Below are 15,893 nucleotides of genomic sequence, written 5' to 3'. Positions count from 1 at the left end.
TTTTCCTCCTTGTTAATTTGAAAATTACGATGGGCAGAGTTCCTATGGTCTTTACTCACTTCCATTCCTCCTGCTCCTGATTGACATTTCACATTGCCCTGTAATCTCGCGCTTGCACAGTAGACTACATTATAGGCACATGTGCAGTAGTCTTCTGATTCGTCAGCAGCACGGATGGCTATTGTGCACGCACCGATAGTGTAATCTACGTGGCAGGCATGATATTACAGAGCTAGCCGAGATGTCAGTCAAGCTCATCCCTTGGTGCACAGAACAACAAATTTAGCATATTAATAAAAAGCAATATTGTTCAAGAACGGCCGAATGGAGTTACATAATTGAGGTATCTCTTCATACTGCAGGATCAACCCTACCCGTCCTTAAGTTTATTAAGATTGATCCTGCTGACAAATGCTATTTAAATGTTTTAGATCATTAGCATAGTTCGTCTCCAGAAAAGTTTGCAGAATATCGGCAGCACATGCCAGATTACACAGAGAGATGAGCCCCTGACAAGCAGTCATTTTTATCCCAGCATAAAAGATGCGGTCAGCAACTGCTTGTTTTTATAGCTGATTTATTAAGAAATGAAAGTCATGTGAAAGGGGTTTAAAGGGTTTCTACCACCAGATTTTCACCTATTTAGCTGTCTGACACTAGCGATCTGCTAGTGTCTTCTGTACCTAACTGTGTTCATGTATTACCTTTGTCTGGAGCGGTTAAGCTTAAAAACGTAGTTTTATTGATATGCAAATGAGCCTCTAGGTGCTATGGGGGCGTCTTTTCAGCACCTAGAGGCTCATTTGTCAGACAGCTAAATAGGTGAAAATCTGGTGGTAGAAACCCTTTAAAACAAAAGCATTTGCTCCATAGGCTGCCTAGTTAGCCATACGGTATGCATATTTTTACTGGTTGCCTCTGTATGGAATATCACAGCATACAAAGCCATTTCCTACAGCAAAAAAGGTGTATCTGCCCGATGGAGGACAAAAGGACATGCTTTTTCCCTCCACTGGGTGAATGGATATGTTTAAAGTATAAATGTGATGGGGAAGTGACAACGAAAGTTCACTTAATGTACAGCCAGGTCCATAAATATTGGGACATTGACACAATTCTAACATTCAACACAATGGATTTGAAATGAAACAAACAAGATGTGCTTAAACTGCAGACTGTCAGCTTTAATTTGAGGGTATTTACAGCCAAATCAGGTGAACGGTGTAGGAATTATAACAGTTTGCATATGTGCCTCCCACTTATTGAGGAACCAAAAGTAATGGGACAGAATAATAATCATAAATCAAACTTTCACTTTTTAATACTTGGTTGCAAATCCTTTGCAGTCAATTACAGCCTGAAGTCTGGAATGCATAGACATCACCAGACGCTGGGTTTCATCCCTGGTGATGCTCTGCCAGGCCTCTACTGCAACTGTCTTCAGTTCCTGCTTGTTCTTGGGGCATTTTCCCTTCAGTTTTGTCTTCAGCAAGTGAAATGCATTCTCAATCGGATTCAGGTCAGGTGATTGACTTGGCCGATGCATAACATTCCACTTCTTTCCCTTAAAAAAACTCTTTGGTTGCTTTGCAGTATGCTTTGGCTCATTGTCCATCTGCACTGTGAAGCGCCGTCAAATGAGTTCTGAAGCATTTGGCTGAATATGAGCAGATAATATTGCCCGAAACACTTCAGAATTCATCCTGCTTCTTTTGTCAGCAGTCACATCAATAAATACAAGAGAACCAGTTCCATTGGCAGCCATACATCTCCACGCCATGACACTACCACCACCATGCTTCACTGATGAGGTGGCATGCTTAGGATCATGAGCAGTTCCTTTCCTTCTCCATACTCGTCTCTTCCCATCACTCTGGTACAAGTTGATCTTGGTCTCATCTGTCCATAGGATGTTGTTCCAGAACTGTGAAGGCTTTTTTAGATGTCGTTTGGCAAACTCTAATCTGGCCTTCCTGTTTTTGAGGCTCACCAATGGTTTACATCTTTTGGTGAACCCTCTGTATTCACTCTGGTGAAGTCTTCTCTTGATAGTTGACTTTGACACACATACACCTACCTCCTGGAGAGTGTTCTTGATCTGGCCAACTGTTGTGAAAGGTGTTTTCTTCCCCAGGGAAAGAATTCTTCGGTCATCCACCACAGTTGTTTTCCGTGGTTTTCCGGGTCTTTTGGTGTTGCTGAGCTCAGCTTCTTCTTCTTCTGGCCACTCCTAATGTTTTTGCTATGTCTCTGATGAGTTTTTTTTTTTTTCAGCCTAATGATGGCTTGCTTCACTGATAGTGACAGCTCTTTGGATCTCATCTTGAGAGTTGACAGCAACAGATTCCAAATAGCACACTTGAAATGAACTCTGGACCTTTTAATCTGCTCATTCTAATTGGGATAATGAGGGAATAACACACACCTGGCCATGGAACAGCTGAGAAGCCAATTGTCCTATTACTTTTGGTCCCTTAACAAATGGGAGGCACATATGCAAACTGTTATAATTCCTACACCGTTCACCTGATTTGGATGTAAATACCCTCAAATTAAAGCTGACAGTCTGCAGTTAAAGCACATCTTGTTCGTTTCATTTCAAATCCATTGTGGTGGTGTATAGAGCCAAAAATGTTAGAATTGTGTCGATGTCCCAATATTTATGGACCTGACTGTATATTACAATGATATGACTTTCCTTCTCATTTCCCCTACACATTTCAAAGAAATAAATGACAGTAAAGCCCCTGTCACATGAGCAATTCGGAATGAGTCAGGGTCTGTTCAAGGAAATACTGATAGTTTTGCTTGCAAGTTTAACCCTTTCAGGACCCTGCCATTTTCCACCTTAACCACCTCAGCCCCCCTAGCTTAAAGGGTTTCTACCACTTCGTTGTCACATAATTAGCTTTCAGACACTAGCGATCCGCTAGTGTCTGCTCTACCAAGCAATCCTAATATAATAGCTTTTTGTGCAGCCGTTTCGCAAAAAAACTAACTTATATTGATATGCTAATGAGCCTCTAGGTGCTATGGGGGCGTCATTAGCACCTAGAGGCTCGGTCTACCTTCACAAAATGCCGCTGCCCGGCGCGTCCCTCCAGCCCACCCATCTCCTCCGGAATGCGATCTTCCCTGTGAGCCAGCGGACGAATTCTCGCGCATGTGCCGTGCGCGTCTGTATTCGGCGCATGCGCAGTGAATGTCTGACCGCTCCCTGCTCAGACATCTCCACTGCGCCGATGATGTCATAGTGCTCCGAGGAACAGGCGCAGTGGAGATGTCTGTGCAGAAAGCGGTCAGACATTAATTGCGCCTGCGCCAAATACAGACGCGCACGGCGCATGCGCGAGAATTCGTCCGCTGGCTCACAGGGAGGATCGCATTCCGGAGGAGATGGGCGGGCTGGAGGGACGCGCTGGGCTGCGGCATTTTGTGAAGGTAGACCGAGCCTCTAGGTGCTAATGACGCCCCCATAGCACCTAGAGGCTCATTAGCATATCAATATAAGTTAGTTTTTTAGCGAAACGGTTGCACAAAAAGCTATTATATTAGGATTGTTTGGTAGAGCAGACACTAGCGGATCGCTAGTGTCTGAAAGCTAATTATGTGAAAACGAAGTGGTAGAAACCCTTTAAACACCCTTAATGACCCGGCTACTTTTTACACTTCTGACCTACACTACTTTTACCGTTTATTGCTCGGTCATGCAACTTACCACCCAAATGAATTTTACCTCCTTTTCTTCTCACTAATAGAGCTTTGGTGGTATTTCATTGCTGCTGACATTTTTACTTTTTTTGTTATTAATCGAAATTTACCGATTTTTTTGCAAAAAAAGCTGCAGGGAGCTGACCATGGCAGCCAGCCTCTCATGTGCCCCCCAGCCTTTGATCTGCCCCCCAGCCACTCATGTGCCCCCCAGCCACTCATGTGCCCCCCCAGCCACTCATGTGCCCCCCAGCCTCTGATCCTCCCCCCAGCCACTCATGTGCCCCCCAGCCCCTGATCCGCCCCCCAGCCTCTCATGTGCCCCCCAGCCTCTCCCTCTTATCAGCCCCCTCTGGTAACTCAAACCCACCCACCCTCCCTCCTCAGTATTAATCATTGGTGGCAGTGGCCACAGGGTCCCCCTCCTCTCCCCCATCATTGGTGGCAGTGGGCAGGAGGGGAGGGACTGTGGCCACTGCGCCACCAATGAATGCCTGAATACCAATGTGCCGGCCATATCCCTGCCCCTATGACTGCACGCTGTGATCCACCCGATTAACCCCTCAGTTGAGGGGTTAATCGCGCGGATCACAGCGGCCTGTCAGAGGTCGGGTGCCGGGAATGTTTGTCTGCATTGGTGGCAGTGGGCAGTTTCGATCGGAGTCCCAGCAGTGTAATGCTGGGGCTCCGATCGGTTACCATGGCAGCCAGGAGTCACGCTACTGAAGTCTTGGCTGCCATGGTATGTTAGTGAGCAGCATTATACTCATGTGCGCCGTGGCCTAAAAAACAGCCAGCACTGCCAGGTGAGGGGGATTACCTCAGTTTGAGAACTCAGGAGGTGTGTGTGCTGGGATCTGAGGCTTGCTGGAGGGCTGAAACCCGTCTGTAAGAGAAACGGGCCCCCTAAAGGCCTGCTATGGACTGCTGGAGGCAGAACTGCCAACAAAGTGATTTTTTTGCTATGTGGACTTTCCATTGTGTGTGAACTAACACCAAGACTGCAAAGTGATGTTTTGCTTTATGTGTGAATAAACACGGAAGTTTGATTTAAGAATGGTAATTTGCCTCTGTACTGCGTCCGCACACCCTGTCTACCAGAGCGAATCCCCACAATTGTTGGAGGATGCAGGCAAGAGCAGTGAGGCTGGCATAAATGCCGATATTTTTGGGTTCTGCATTTTTCCAGGCACTGTTGTATGTCGTAAATTAAACCAGCTGTATTACAACCAGTGCCCCCCGACAAAATGGAGGCTGTTGTGAATGCCCTCATGGAGGCTAATCTGCAGCAGCGAGAGACAAACCTACACCAACGCGAGGCTAATGAGCAGCAGCAGGAGACCAACCAGTTGCTGCTACAACATGTGATGGTTTTGCAGGCAGCAGGAGCAACCCTGAACGTCCACGATGCCCGGAAAGCACTCCGTGCCGTGATTCCTAAGATGACCCCCGCAGGCGACATTGAAACCTACCTGGCGATGTACCAGAAAGTGACCATCAGGGAGAAGCTACACTGAGACCAGTGGGCTGAGGTCATCACTCCGTTTCTGGCATCTGATTCCCAGAGAGTATATTTTGACTTGCTGGACAATAAAGCGTCCGACCTACCAAAAAGTTAAGGGTGAAATTTTGGCAAGACTGGGGGTGAATGTGTTGGTCTGGGCCCAACGGGTACATCAGTGGGGGTTTAAGCCGGCGGAGCCTGCGAGACCCCAGTATTATGATTTATTTCACCTCTTGCAAAAGTGGCTGCATTCTGATGTGCTGAGTCCTACGGCTATGCTGGATAGACTATTGGCTGATATGTTTTGGAGGGCTGATCCGCCAGGTGTCTCCTGGCAATGCCCTGGAAATGGTGGACCTGGTGGATTGCTCTTACAGGGGGTTCTTTTGGGAGGGGGGCAGTCAAACCCCATAAATCTCCATCCCAGACCCGGCGACTTGTACCAACCAAACCCACCCGGTAAGTACCCCCTACGAACCTGGCTCCAATAGTCTGTTGGCGATGTCAGGAGCTTGGCCATGTAAGAGCTGACAGTCCACATCAAGTGGAGCCCATGGATACTAACTATGGGTACCGTCAGTCGTTATATGCCAGGAAGCTGTGTGCAGCAGGTACCCCAGAAACTATAAACCACTTGTGCCGGTTGGAAGTGGGAGACACTCCAGCAGAGGCTCTGCTGGACTCAGGAAGTCTGGTGTCCCTAGTAAGGGCTCCCCTGGTATGGTCCATGGAGTATACTGGCCGGAAAGTCGGGGGTCATGTGCATCCATGGAGACTTAAAAGACTATCCCACCACCTTGGTATTTCTAACCACAGGGGCCAGCAGGTGGACTCACGAAGTGGCAGTTGCCACAAATTTACACTATGAACTTATAATAGGGAGAGACTTCCCGGCACTACAGCCTGCTACGAGAGTGACTGATCCCTATGAGATAGGGGTAACCCCAGAAGAGTGGCCAGGCTCCAGGGGGAGGCCAGAACCCTGGGAGGGCCAGCGGTAGGGGTGACCGCCACTTCGGTGGAAAAGGGGGGGCAACCCCACTGAATGTAATGGTGGGAGATGTAGAGGACTTGCCGCCGGGGCCTGAGCAGGCGACTTTAATATCTCTGGGTATAATTTTGGTACTGCACAACACCAAGACCCAACCCTATCCCAAACTTGGGGAAATGTATTAATAGTAGATGGTGAACCACAACAACCAGGGGCAGAGTCGGTGTTTCCCCATTTTGTGGTTCATCAGGATATGTTGCATCGGGTAAACCAACTGCCGGGTGAACATATTGAACAGTTAGTGATGCCCCAGGCTTATCGCAAACTCGTGTTAGAGTTAGCCCACCAACATGTTCTCGGGGGACATCTGGGAATGCAGAAAACACAGGACCGGATACTACAACTGTTTTACTGGCCCAGTGTGTTGAGATAGGTGGTCGAATTTTGTAAGTCTTGCCCGACCTGCCAGGCAACTTGCCCCCAGCACCTTTTCTGCAGTCCCTTGGTACTTCTCTCGATCTTCGAGGTACAGTTTGAGCCAATCGCGTTGGACCTCGTAGGCCCAGTACCGAAGTCTGCTAGAGAACACCAACACATCCTGGTCGTCCTAGATTACGCCACTTGGTACCCGGAGGCGGCGCCACTGCGACATACGTCAGCTAAACTGATAGCTAAGGAGCTAATGGAAATTTTCTCCCGAGTGGGGCTGCCTAAAGAGGTTCTGACTTACCAGGGGACCCCTTTTATGTCTAAGGTCATGAGGGAGCTCTGTAAGTTGCTTCATATCAAACAGTTACAGACGTCTGTTTACCATCCGCTAACGGACGGTCTGGTTGAAAGCTTTAATAATACATTAAAAACAATGTTAAAAAGGGTTCTTCTGCCCTATCTCATGTTCGCTGTGCGAGAGGTGCTCTAGGCCTCTACTGGGTTCTCGCCCTTCGAATTGCTATATGGCAGACATCCTCGCGTTTTGTTGGACGTAGCCAAAGAGGCGTGGGAACAGCAACCCACTCCGCATAAAAGTGTCCTTGAGTATGTTACCAAGATGCAACAGCAGATAGAGACCATTTTGCCTCTTGTCAGGGAGCATATGCAGGCCGCTCAGCGAGCCCAGAGTCGGATCTATAATCGGCAGGATCGGGTCTGGATCTTTAACCCGGGTGATCGGGTTTTGGTTCTGGTGCCGACCGTGGACACTAAGTTCCTGGCCAGGTGGCAGGGGCCCAACGAGGTACTTGAAAAAATTGGAGAGGTAAATTGCAAGGTACACCAGCCAGGGAGCCGAAAGCTACTCAAACCGTGGAAAGATAGGGAAACCTGTACTGAAGACAGCCCACGGCCAGGTTTTCTAGGGGAAGCGGTTTCGGCCCCTCTGTCTGAAGCAAAGGAAGCGGCTGCCACAGTAAGAATTGCTGACAGCCTCTCCTCTAAGCAGGCTCAGGAGGCCAGGGAGTTTATTAGCCGGCACACATGTGTTTTTGGATCTCCATGGACGCACTTCCACAATTCGGCATGACATTGTCACTGAGCCTCAGGCGAAAGTCCGGCTAAAACCATACCGGGTACCCAAGGCTCGGGGACAAGCCATCTCAGAGGAAGTGCAGATGATGCTGAGGCTAGACGTCATTGAGGAGTCTAAAAGTGAGTGGGCTAGTCCTATAGTGCTAATACCCAAGCCAGACAGGACACTCCGGTTCTGTAACGATTTTCGTAAACTGAACGAGATTTCCAAATTCGATGCATATCCCAAGCCCCGGGTGGATGAGCTCATTGAGAGGTTAGGACAAGCCCGATGTTTTGGACCTCACAAAAGGGTACTGGCAGATGCCCTTAACGGAGGCTGCCAAAGAGAAAACTGCCTTCATCACACCTGAAGGGCTGTATCAGTACAAGGTGCTACCCTTTGGTCTGCATGGTGCCCCCGCCACTTTTCAATGGCTCATGGACATTGTGCTGCGTCCACATCGTCGGTACGCTTCGTCTTACCTGGACGATATTGTCATCCACAGTACCGACTGGGAAAGTCATCTACCCAAAGTGCAGGCTGTAGTGGACTCCCTTAGAAAGGCTGGACTGACCGCTAACCCAAAGAAATGCACGATAGGGTTAGACTAAGGGACACTAAGTACCTGGGGTGCGTCATTGGACGTGGAGTTATCAAACCTCAAGTGAATAAAATAGAGGCGATTCGGAATTGGCCCCGACCTGTCACCTCAAGGCAAGTAAATTAGTTCCTGGGAATGGTGGGCTATTATATGAGGTTCGTTCCCCATTTTGCCACTTTAGTGGCTCCGTTGACAGGGCTCTTGAAGGGACTGAAGCCTATGATGGTCCGCTGGAATGACCAGGCGGAAGAGACTTTTTCAGCGTTATGGTCGGTCCTGTGCGGGTCACCAATTTGGTGATGCCCGACTTCAAGAGGGAGTTTGTGGTACAGACCGATGCCTCTGAGCTGTACTCTCTCACGAAATCAATGGGGAGGAACATCCCGTTGTTTTCTTGAGCCGCAAACTCACCACAGCAGAGACCAGGTACAGTATAGTGGAGAGAGAGTGCCTGGCCATCAAGTGGGCACTCGAGTCCCTATGCTATTATCTGTTGGGGAGAAAGTTCCGTCTGGTGACCGACCACTCCACTCTCAAGTGGATGAGCCAGGCCAAAGAGAAGAATGCTCGGGTCACCAGATGGTTCTTGTCATTACAGAACTTCAAGTTCTCAGTGAAACACCGGGCAGGCCGCTTGCAGGGAAACGCGGATGCCCTGTCCCGGGTACACTGTCTGGCAAGTGCTCACCCCCTCAGGGTTGAACAAAGGGGAGAGGTATGTAAGAAGGTACAAGGAATCATCATGGATGATAGGTACGTGTCACCGAGGTTCTTGGCCTCAGTGGAGTAAGAGCCGGTTTTTATGTGTGAGCAGCAGTTGCTATTTGACACCTTAATAGTTAGTATGGCTGTATAGCTGATCCGGGACTGCTCTTACTGGGAGTAGTCAAAGTGCTGGGTGGCTGACTACTCCCCATGTTCCAGGCCTAAAAATCAGCCAGCACTTCCAGGTGAGGGGGATTACCTCAGTCTGACAGTGGAGCTCAGGAGGTGTGTGTGCTGGGATCTGAGGCTTGTGCCGTGCTGGAGGGCTGAGACCTGTCTGTAAGGGAAATGGGCCCCCTAAAAGCCTGCTATGGACTGCTTGAGGCAGAACTGCCAATAAGGTGATTTTTTTTGCTATGTGGACTTTCCATTGTGTGTGAACTAACACCAAGACTACAAAGTGATGTTTTGTTTAGGCTTTATGTGTGAATAAACACGGAAGTTTCATTTAAGAACTGGCAGTTTGCCTCCTGTACTGTGTCCGCACACCCTGTCTACCAGAGCGAATCCCCACAACGTGGATGCGATCAGTTTTTCATGCGTTTTTCACGTGTGTGTAGAAAAACTGGAGAATAACACTGCATAACAACATCTCCCAGCAATCAGTGATAACCGCACTGCCCCATTCAAGTCTGTGAAGTCAGAGCTGCATGAGAAACACACAATATAGAATAATAAATGCACAATATAGAAAATGATGCGAAAGTAAATTACCAAATTAAATAGTTTTTCATGCTGAATTATATTAAAATATCCTTGACATTGATGGCATATCGCTAGGATACGCCATCACTGTCAGATGGGTGCAGGTTCACCCTCTGGGACTGACTTCTATCTCCAGAACGGGAACCCGCGATGCTAGAGAGGCTCATCCCCATCGCGGCCTGCATTGGCTGCATCACCCATCCACCTTCCCCCAGAACCTGCTTTTATGACTAAACACCATAGTTTGTCATTCATGCCTCCAATTGGCTCTCTTGCGGCACCATTGCAGGCACTCTTGACGATGATGAGAGGTCAGTGGCAAATGAGCTGCTGGAGTGCGTGGATGCAGTGCTACTTCAAGTAGATGGTTTCTTATGCGCCAGGCAGTCACAGCAGGGGCTTCTGCAGAGCCAATTTGTGATGCTGTGACTGTTCTTTGACATACATCAGCTCTTCTTATATGAGGATCTTGGCATGCATCTTAACATGGCTGTCTCGAAAATCCAAAATCCAGCCCTCCTTTGACCATTGTGCACACCACAGTACATCACATTACACTAGTTTGTGGTGTAATTAATGATAAATGTACTGGTATAGACACCCCACACTCACCATAACCTTTTTATAGAAAATGTTGAGGGAAGTGTAACAACGACAGTTGCAACTAATAAAGTCGCAGTGACATGTAAAATGTTTCAAAACTAGGTTTTGTCATTTTTATTTTATTTTATTTATTACTTATAACTGCTATAGGGGAATGATGACCCCCCCCCCCCCCTTTGTGCATACCTGTCCCCTCAAGGCATGAAACTCCACTGCCTAGGGTTGATTGGAGAGACGACCCTATGCAAATTCAAGTTCTCTCCAAGGCGAATACTTCCTGTGTCCCTGTCATGCGGTGAGATTCAGTTTACCGTTGTCTCTGCCCTAAACACAAGCGATGTCAGACTATATTAAAAAGAACCTTGAGAGGGGCTTCATTCAGATGTCCTCTTCAAAGGCGGGCGCTGGTTTCTTCAATAAAAAGGATGGCTTCCTCTGGCTATGTAGTGATTACCATGGACTGAGTAAAATTATGGTTAAAAAAAAAACAACCACTGCCGTAACATACAAATCTTGCACGCCTTCATGTAGCTGCCATAGAGAACACTTCAACAACACCCAATCAACAGTTTTGTAAGAAAAAAATGAAAAACAGTGCTGTCAGACAAAAATATTCTGTGGAACATCTGAATGTAAAGTAAGGATCTTGGAACTTGACATATAGCACCCTCCAGCATTGCCACACTGGCATTAACCAAACCGAGATTCAGTTAGGCTAGTTTCGTCAGGCTTTTCAGGTAGAGGAACAGTGTACGAGAGTTCATTGTATCCGTCATTTTCAGATACTATCTTTCGCTGCTGGAGCCCATTAACTATAATGGGACCTGGCGGGGATCTGGCCTCTTTGCGGAATTTGGAAGGACAATAACCACTGCTTGCCTCGGTATTTGTCCGAATCTTGGCACTAATGTCGGAAACAGGCCGGGTCACATTATAGTCAATGGGGCCTGGTGGTGCTCCGGCTCATTCTGGCTATGCAAGATGTGATAAATAGAGATGGCCTTGCGGTTTGCCCGGTGGTCGTTTCGCTGCGAACTTTGCTCAATCGCTGTTCGTCGAACATATGGCGATGTCCGCTGATGCCATATTCTTTGCATTGTGCAGAACTTTGACCCATGACACATCCATCAGGTGGGACAGGACAGCCAATTGAGAAGTTTCAGCACATGGACACACCCCCTACCCTATTTATAAACCCAATCTGGCCGCCATTTTACATTCAGTTTTTTGCCAGTGTAGGGAGAGGTTGCTTTGTGGAGCAGGGACAGACTGTTAGAGACATCAAATGGTAGCTAATAGGGCCACAAAAGTCCTTTTAAGGACTGGTATAGATGTGCTATCGATAGGTGCGACATACTGAGGGGTGTAATATACTTATAATATACTTTCTAACATAGAAAGTGTATATTATAGTGCATTTGTATTGTGCAGCAGTTGTGTGCGGTTCTGCTGCGATACTGCAGCTTTTGTCACTGCCTCCTCTGTGAGAGGTCTGAGAAGATCGGATAGACTTGCGGCACGTGAGTCTATCTGAAAGGTATTTCTGTGTTTCCTTTCTGTTTGTTGTTGCTGGCAGGATCCCACCTCTCCACAGGTTCTGCTCGTTATCTGTGAAGAGGCTCTATTTAAGTCCACCTCTTACTGCTGACTTTGCGGTTGATATTTTCCTTCTGGAGTTCTATGCTGGTTGTTTGTGGATCATCTGCTTCCCTCTCGTCTCAAGCTAAGTTCTCCTCTTTCTCCTTGGTGTGTGTGTTGTTTCTAGGTCTCAGGGAGACGCTGGTCCCTTCATGGTGAAAGGTACCGGCTGTCTCATTCCCTAAGTTAGGGTTTGCGACAGTATCAGCAGGGCATAGGTTCCAGCGTATGAGTTTGTTTACCATCAGGACTTGCTCATACTGTCAGAAGTCAGGGAGAGGCTCAGGGATTATTAGGAGGTTACCATTCCTTCTTCCCTAGCTGTGAGGCCTAGTCTGTTTTCCTGTCGCTGTTTGTTTATTTGGTGTTCCTCTTATCCCTACTTACCGTGACGGCTATACAGAGGGACAAACGCTATTGGAACAACTAATTGCAACTGGTGTGCTATACCAGTTGCCCCCCAAAAAATCTGATTAAGGCAGGGGTGTGATATACCTATAATATAATTTCTATATAGTGCATTTGTATAGTGCAGCATTTGTGTGAGGTTCTGCTAAGATACCGCAGCCATCCAGAGAGACAAATGCCATTGGAACAACTAATTGCAACTGGTGTGATATACCAGTTGCCCCCAAAAAAATTCTGAGGCAGGGGTGTGATATGCCTATATTTTAATTTCTATATAGTGCATTTGTATAGTGCAGCATTTGTGTGCAGTTCTGCTGAGATACGGCATCTATACAGAGGGTCAAACGCCATTGAAACAACTAATTGCAACTGGTGTGATATACCAGTTGCCCCCAAAAATAACTAATTAAGGGGTTCTATATACCAGGGCTGTGGAGTCGGTAGATAAATGGTCCGACTCCGACTCCTCAGTTTTTGGTACTTTCGACTCCTCTGTATTTAATATGCGAATGTATTTTTATACATTCCTTGAAGAAAGAAAGGCAACATACATGTCATTACCACAGAACTACTGTCTAGGAAGCTGCTGCCTTCTCCTTTGTGTGCTGATCTTCTGCTGAAGATAGGGCAGTGGGAGGATCCAGGAAGGGGCAGGGGAAGGGGCATTTATTGTAAAACATGATTTCCCTAGTAGAATCCCATAGTCATGTTTAAAGTTTAAGATAACAATCTGAGTTTACAAGTTTTTATAGCCTTAGCTGAATGACAGCAGTTTTTCAAATGGTTTACAGCTTCAGTCTTGAACTATTGACTATCCATTCCCTTCACTTATACAAGTGTCTAGTCCTGCAAAAAACATATTTACCTAATCAGTTGACAGTGAGAGGCTAGGTTAACCATGGGCGCTGCGTTCCCTGTAACAGCGGAACACAACACAATGGAAAGTATAAGTATTGCCGCTCCTTAACTGTGCGTTGCGTGCCATATAGTGAAGCATATGAAAAGCGTGCTTCTTCATGGTCACTTAACGTGTTCGTTTTGCGGTAACGTGACGCACTGCATGCATTGGCCTTTATTCTTACAGTAGAGAAGTACCGTATTTTTCGCAAAAGTGGGGGAAAATAGCAGTGCGTCTTATGGTGCGAATGCTGCGACCGTCCGGTGAATAGGCTGAGAGGGAGTTGGGGCTGGGGGCACCTGTTTCTGTAATGGCAGCGGGGCCCTGTGCAGTCACTGTATTCGACTACACCGGGCCCCGCTCACTGTAGTATACGGTAATCATATCTAACTTGTGGTATTGTTAAAGTATTCCAATCATCTTAAATCTAGCGCTGTACTACTTACTACTAACTTCTTTGCAGTCAGGAGGCCGGGTGGGCGCTCGTAGCGTAGCTCACTACATCACGCGCCTGCTCCGCCCACTTTATGAATGAAGCAGGCACCGGGCCCCGCTGCCATTACGGAAACAGATGGCCCCCATTCACTACACAGGGACACTGTTATGGGGGAAATCTGTGGATGACACATAAGATAAGATGCTATATATGTGTCATCCACAGATGCCCCCATAACAGTGCCATCCACAGATGCCCCCATAACAGTGCCATCCACAGATGCCCCCATAACAGTGCCATCCACAGATGCCCCATAACAGTGCCATCCACAGATGCCCCCATAACAGTGCCATCCACAGATGCCCCCATAATAGTGTCATCCACAGACCACCATTAGTTCAAAACCCACCAAAAGCACACCTTTTGGTTCAAAATATTTTTTTTCTTATTTCCTCCTCAAAAACCTAGGTGCGTCTTATGTGCAGGTGCATCTTATATAGGCGAAATTAATTATAACTTTTTTGTGAATTTAAACTTGCTTTTTTTAAAATTTATTCCAATTTAAATCTAGTAGGAGTCGGAGTCGGTTCATTTTTTGCCGACTCCGACTCCAGGTACCCAAAATTGCCTCTGACTCCTCGACTCTGACTCCACAGCCTTGCTATATACCTGTGTCACGAGGGTGTCAAGAACCACGCCTGACTCCGTTATACCCGGGGTAAGCGCAAAATGACCCAAGACCAGGTTATATAATCTTTCGGGTCCAGAGAGACAAGCCATGAAAGAATATATCCCTGAGAGCTTGGCTAAGGAACACATCAGACCCTCTTCTTCACCCGTGGCTGCAGGGTTTTTCTTCGTTAAAAAGAAAGATGGGGGCCTGCGTCCTTGCCTAGATTTTCGCGAATTAAATCGGATAACCATCTGAGACCCATACCCTCTTCCTCTCATTCCTGACCTGTTTAACCAGATTGCGTGTGCTAGGTGGTTCTCCAAACTTGATCTTAGGGGGGCCTACAATCTGATTCGTATTAAGGAGGGGGATGAGTGGAAGACAGCTTTTAACACCCCTGAGGGGCATTATGAAAATCTAGTTATGCCTTTCGGTCTGACCAATGCTCCTGCCGTCTTTCAACATTTCGTTAATGACATTTTTAGTCATCTAATCGGCAGGTTTGTGGTAATATACCTAGATGATATTTTAATTTATTCGTCTGATCTGAGAACACATGAGGTGCATGTCAGACAAGTACTGCAGGTCCTACGGACGAATAAATTATATGCTAAAATTGAAAAATGTGTCTTCGCTGTTCAGGAGATACAATTCCTAGGTTATTTTTTATCTGCTTCAGGTTTCCGTATGGATCCTAGGAAGGTCCAGGCAATTTTAGATTGGGATTTTCCTGAGAACCTCAAAGCACTACAACGGTTCTTGGGCTTCGCGAATTTCTATAGGAAATTCATTAAAAATTATTCACTTATTGTAAAACCCCTTACTGACATGACTAGGAAGGGGACTGATTTTTCTAAATGGTCTGACGCCGCTAAAGTTGCTTTTTCCTCTCTAAAAGAGAGGTTTACCTCAGCACCTGTACTAGTCCAACCTGATGTCTCTCAGCCTTTTATTGTTGAAGTCGATGCGTCAGAGGTGGGAGTGGGGGCGGTTCTGTCTCAGGGTCCGTCTCCTGGCAAATGGCGTCCTTGTGCTTTCTGTTCTAAAAAACTATCTGCAGCAGAAAAGAACTACGATATTGGCAATAGGGAACTATTAGCTATTAAACTTGCGTTTGAGGAGTGGCGTCACTTTTTAGAGGGGGCAGTCCACCCCGTCACTGTGATTACGGACCACAAAAATCTTCTGTACCTTGAATCAGCTAAGCGTCTCACCCCTAGACAGGCTAGGTGGTCGCTATTTTTTACCAGGTTTAACTTTGTGATTACCTATCGTCCTGGGGCAAAGAATACCAAGGCTGATGCACTATCTCGTTGTTTCCCTGGAGGGGGTAATGTGAGTGATCCGGTGCCCATTCTTCAAAGAGGAGTGGTTGTTTCTGCGGTACACTCTGTTCTGGAGGGGAAGGTGTTAGAGGCCCAGGGGGACGCCCCGGTCTCTTGCCCCTCAGAGA

At 47.1% G+C, this 15,893-nt stretch overlaps 1 protein-coding gene across 2 annotated transcripts in view; it reads left to right on the top strand.

Annotated features, from left to right (window-relative positions):
• Nucleotides 1-15,893, top strand: part of TERT (telomerase reverse transcriptase) — a 153,529-nt gene that overhangs the window by 16,913 nt on the left and 120,723 nt on the right. The window lies entirely within an intron of this gene.

Source organism: Bufo bufo, chromosome 5 (genome assembly GCF_905171765.1).
Source record: "Bufo bufo chromosome 5, aBufBuf1.1, whole genome shotgun sequence".
In the NCBI taxonomy this organism is placed as follows: Eukaryota; Metazoa; Chordata; class Amphibia; order Anura; family Bufonidae; genus Bufo; species Bufo bufo.
This window is presented reverse-complemented; position numbering and strand designations above follow the sequence as displayed.